Source organism: Heptranchias perlo, unplaced genomic scaffold (assembly GCF_035084215.1).
Source record: "Heptranchias perlo isolate sHepPer1 unplaced genomic scaffold, sHepPer1.hap1 HAP1_SCAFFOLD_615, whole genome shotgun sequence".
Classification (NCBI taxonomy): Eukaryota; Metazoa; Chordata; class Chondrichthyes; order Hexanchiformes; family Hexanchidae; genus Heptranchias; species Heptranchias perlo.
The window spans coordinates 27,501-32,500 of NW_027139639.1; the positions used below are offsets into that span (position 1 = coordinate 27,501).

General features: G+C 53.6%; 3 pseudogenes; all 3 read left to right on the forward strand.

The window, feature by feature from the left end:
• The first annotated feature begins 2,165 nt into the window (after nucleotides 1-2,165).
• On the forward strand, nucleotides 2,166-2,282 carry LOC137317383 (U2 spliceosomal RNA; annotated as a pseudogene).
• A 961-nt stretch (nucleotides 2,283-3,243) lies between these two features.
• On the forward strand, nucleotides 3,244-3,360 carry LOC137317411 (U2 spliceosomal RNA; annotated as a pseudogene).
• Nucleotides 3,361-4,663: 1,303 nt separating this feature from the next.
• Nucleotides 4,664-4,780, forward strand: LOC137317404 (U2 spliceosomal RNA; annotated as a pseudogene).
• The last annotated feature ends 220 nt before the right edge of the window (nucleotides 4,781-5,000 follow it).

Below are 5,000 nucleotides of genomic sequence, written 5' to 3' on the forward strand. Positions count from 1 at the left end.
GGGACCTGGACACGAGGCCGAGGACACACGCACGCCTGCTGCACTGGCAGCAGCGACCAGCAGGGGTCCGACCGGCTGATCCTTCCCTTTCACAGGCAGGCTTTTGGCCCTCGCTCAAACGACAAAGGTGTTCAGAAGGAAGTCCTGGGGGGAAGGCATGGAGGGACGGACACAGGGAAGTCCGCACAAAACAGGTCCCCTGGAACCTCTGACCCAGAAAACCGGGTTCCTGGTGAAAGCAGTCCTGCCCCGCCCTGCCATTAACATGACAATGGACAGGGCCCGGACCAGGCGCAGCGGACGGTAGCGAGCAGTCGGAGGGTGAAAATCCGCCAGTGGGTGAAAAGGAGAGCCGTGCGGTGAGAGGAGGCGGAAAGCGGTTCGCAGACTTTCGCTGTACCTCCGGCGGGCAGCGCCGCACCTCCGAGCGCTCGGTACCGTCCGCTGCGCCTCGTCCTGCCGCACGCGACGAGCCGTCCCCGGAGGAAATCGGCCTCGGCCTTCCTGAGATATCAGTCTCCAGGTGGGACAGAAAAACCGGGGGCCCCCGGCTCGCTTTCGGCGGCCCGCTAGTCGACTTCCCGTCGTGCGAACGCGATCCTTCCGGTACCCTTCGGTGCCCCTTGCCCGACTCTAGCTCCGGTGGTAAAGCGGAGTCGGTCGGTCTGACGGCCGCCGAGTTAGCAGGCGGAAAGCGGTTTGCAGCCTTTCGCTGTACCTCCGGCGGGCAGCGCCGCACCTCCGAGCGCTCGGTACCGTCCGCTGCGCCTCGTCCTGCCGCACGCGACGAGCCGTCCCCGGAGGAAATCGGCCTCGGCCTTCCTGAGATATCAGCCTCCATACGGGCATCACAAATCAGTGGACATGGTCAGCTGCAAAGCAGTGTCATTACAACCTTTCATAAACGACAGGGCAGCACCGCACTGCACTGCACTGCACTGCACCCCACACTACATCACACTTGCCTGCCTGCCAGCCTGCCGCTGCCTACTCTCACCAGCGGACCAAAGTGAGGATAACACCCCGAAGCAAGCATCTCCCTTGCCGCCCACCAGCCCACACCAATCCCCTTGCCTGCCTCCCACAAATTCCACCAGCGAGGCAAAGTGAAAATCAACCCCCAAAAAACGCACTCCACACCGGCCATCGCCCGCTATACACCCCCCCTGGGGTGAATATTAAGCCCGAGAACACCGACTGTAACCAACCGCAGTGAAAAGTTGAAGTGGCAACTCATTAACCAGATTTACACTTGGCAACTCATAAACCAAATGAACAAAAAATCTGGTTAATGAGTTGCCCAAAATAAATCTGGTTAATGAGTTGCCACTTCAACTTTTCACTGCGGTTGGTTATAGTCGGTGTTCTCGGGCTTAATATTCACCCCGGGGGGGCGGGGTGGGTGATTCTGGGGGTAGTGTCCGGGAGGGTGAGCCTTTTATTCGGCAGGAGGCGTGTGGGGAAATCATCAACCTGTCAGACGATGAGTTGTCACAAATGCCATTGCTTAATGAAAGCTGCGCTCCCGAACTGGACTGACTGTCTGACTGTCTGTCTGTCCGTTTGTCAAGGGGAGGAAAAGGCGGTGGTGGTGGTGAGGGTGGAGCTTTACGCTCAGGAGGGGAGACTTTCCTTCATGCCAATTAATCTGCAGCAGAAAGTCATCCCCCCCCGACTGGGATTCGAAGCCCGGTCCTGACCACGAGACCACCGGGGAGAGCTGCCTCAAGTCCCTGAGGGACCTGGACACGAGGCCGAGGACACACGCACGCCTGCTGCACTGGCAGCAGCGACCAGCAGGGGGCTGACCGGCTGATCCTTCCCTTTCACAGGCAGGCTTTTGGCCCTCGCTCAAACGACAAAGGTGTTCAGAAGGAAGTCCTGGGGGGAAGGCAGGCAGGGAGGGACGGACACAGGGAAGTCCGCACAAAACAGGTCCCCTGGAACCTCTGACCCAGAAAAACGGGTTCCTGGTGAAAGCAGTCCTGCCATTGACATGACAATGGACAGGGCCCGGCAGCTTGAGACACATCTTTCTTTCAATATGCAAGTTCTTTTTAAAAAAGTTTCCTTCCACAGCAGCTCTGAGTGTGAGGGAGAGAGAGAGAGAGACACTGACTCACTGACTGATACTGACACCGACACACACACACACACACACACATATTATTTATTATTATTTTAAATTGATTTTTAGAACAGGGAGATGGAAAAGGGGCTTGCTCTGTCCACTCCACGCATCGACCCAGTATTGCAGTGTTTCTGGGAACGGTGCAGCTCCCTGTGGGGAGATATTCAAAAGGAAAAACAGCTCTTTCCCAGTGTCTCTGTGTGTGTGTGTGTGTGTGTGTGTGTGTGTGTGTATTATTACTGAGAATAAAGCTGATATATCTCTCTCTCTCTCTCTCTCTCACTCAGAGCTGCTGTGGAAGGAAACCGTTTTAAAAAGAACTTTCTCAGCTCAGTGGTATTTTTTTCTTCTCCAAGGCTGAGTGCCGCTCGCACGTAGCGATATAATTCAAAGTGCAAAATAACTTGGCGTCGTTGACTTTAAACAAGCAGAGTCTGCTTCCAAATGAAAGCTGCGCTCCCGAACTGGACTGACTGTCTGTCTGTCTGTCTGTCTGTCTGTCTGTTTGTCAAGGGGTGGAAAAGGCGGCGGTGGTGGTGAGGGTGGAGCTTTACGCTCAGGAGGGGAGACTTTCTTTCAGAGGTGCCAATTAATCTGCAGCAGAAAGCCATCCCCCCCGACCGGGATTCGAAGCCCGGTCCTGACCACGAGACCACCGGGGAGAGTTGCCTCAAGTCCCTGAGGGACCTGGACACGAGGCCGAATACACACGCACGCCTGCTGCACTGGCAGCAGCGACCAACAGGGGGCTGACCGGCTGATCCTTCCCTTTCACAGGCAGGCTTTTGGCCCTCGCTCAAACGACAAAGGTGTTCAGCAGGAAGTGCTGGGGGGAAGGCAGGCAGGGAGGGACGGACACAGGGAAGTCCGCACAAAACAGGTCCCCTGGAACCTCTGACCCACAAAACCGGGTTCCTGGTGAAAGCAGTCCTGCCATTGACATGACAATGGACAGGGCCCGGCAGCTTGAGGCACATCTTTCTTTCAATAAGCAAGTTCTTTTTAAAAAAGTTTCCTTCCACAGCAGCTCTGAGTGAGAGAGAGAGAGAGACACTGACTGACTGACTGATACTGACACCGACACACACACACACACACACACACACACACATATTATTTATTATTATTTTTAATTGATTTTTAGAACAGGGAGATGGAATAGGGGCTTGCTCCGTCCACTCCACGCATCGACCCAGTATTGCAGTGTTTCTGGGAACGGTGCAGCTCCCTGTGGGGAGATATTCAAAAGGAAAAACAGCTCTTTCCCAGTGTGTGTGTGTGTGTGTGTGTGTGTGTGTGTGTATTATTACTGAGAATAAAGCTGATATCTCTCTCTCTCTCTCTCTCTCTCACTCAGAGCTGCTGTGGAAGGAAACCGTTTTAAAAAGAACTTTCTCAGCTCAGTGGTATTTTTTTCTTCTCCAAGGCTGAGTGCCGCTCGCACGTAGCGATATAATTCAAAGTGCAAAATAACTTGGCGTCGTTGACTTGAAACAAGCAGGGTCTGCTTCCAAATGAAAGCTGCGCTCCCGAACTGGACTGACTGACTGTCTGTCTGTCTGTCTGTCCGTTTGTCAAGGGGTGGAAAAGGCGGCGGTGGTGGTGGTGAGGGTGGAGCTTTACGCTCAGGAGGGGAGACTTTCTTTCAGAGGTGCCAATTAATCTGCAGCAGAAAGTCATCCCCCCCGACCGGGATTCGAAGCCCGGTCCTGACCACAAGACCACCGGGGAGAGTTGCCTCAAGTCCCTGAGGGACCTGGACACGAGGCCGAATACACACGCACGCCTGCTGCACTGGCAGCAGCGACCAACAGGGGGCTGACCGGCTGATCCTTCCCTTTCACAGGCAGGCTTTTGGCCCTCGCTCAAACGACAAAGGTGTTCAGAAGGAAGTCCTGGGGGGAAGGCAGGCAGGGAGGGACGGACACAGGGAAGTCCGCACAAAACAGGTCCCCTGGAACCTCTGACCCAGAAAACCGGGTTCCTGGTGAAAGCAGTCCTGCCATTGACATGACAATGGACAGGGCCCGACAGCTTGAGACACATCTTTCTTTCAATAAGCAAGTTCTTTTTAAAAAAGTTTCCTTCCACAGCAGCTCTGAGTGTGAGAGAGAGAGAGGAGAGAGAGAGACACTGACTCACTGACTGACACCGACACACACACACACACACACACACACATATTATTTATTATTATTTTAAACGACAAAGCTGTTCAGAAGGAAGTCTTGGGGGGAAGGCAGGCAGGGAGGGACGGACACAGGGAAGTCCGCACAAAACAGGTCCCCTGGAACCTCTGACCCACAAAACCGGGTTCCTGGTGAAAGCAGCCCTGCCATTGACATGACAATGGACAGGGCCCGGCAGCTTGAGACACATCTTTCTTTCAATAAGCAAGTTCTTTTTAAAAAAGTTTCCTTCCACAGCAGCTCTGAGTGAGAGAGAGAGAGAGAGAGAGAGAGACACTGACTGACTGACTGATACTGACACCGACACACACACACACACACACACACACACACACACACACATATTATTTATTATTATTTTTAATTGATTTTTAGAACAGGGAGATGGAATAGGGGCTTGCTCCGTCCACTCCACGCATCGACCCAGTATTGCAGTGTCTCTGGGAACGGTGCAGCTCCCCGTGGGGAGATATTCAAAAGGAAAATCAGCTCTTTCCCAGTGTCTCTGTGTGTGTGTGTGTGTGTGTGTGTGTATTATTACTGAGAATAAAGCTGATATCTCTCTCTCTCTCTCACTCAGAGCTGCTGTGGAAGGAAACCTTTTTAAAAAGAACTTTCTCAGCTCAGTGGTATTTTTTTCTTCTCCAAGGCTGAGTGCCGCTCGCACGGAGCGATATAAT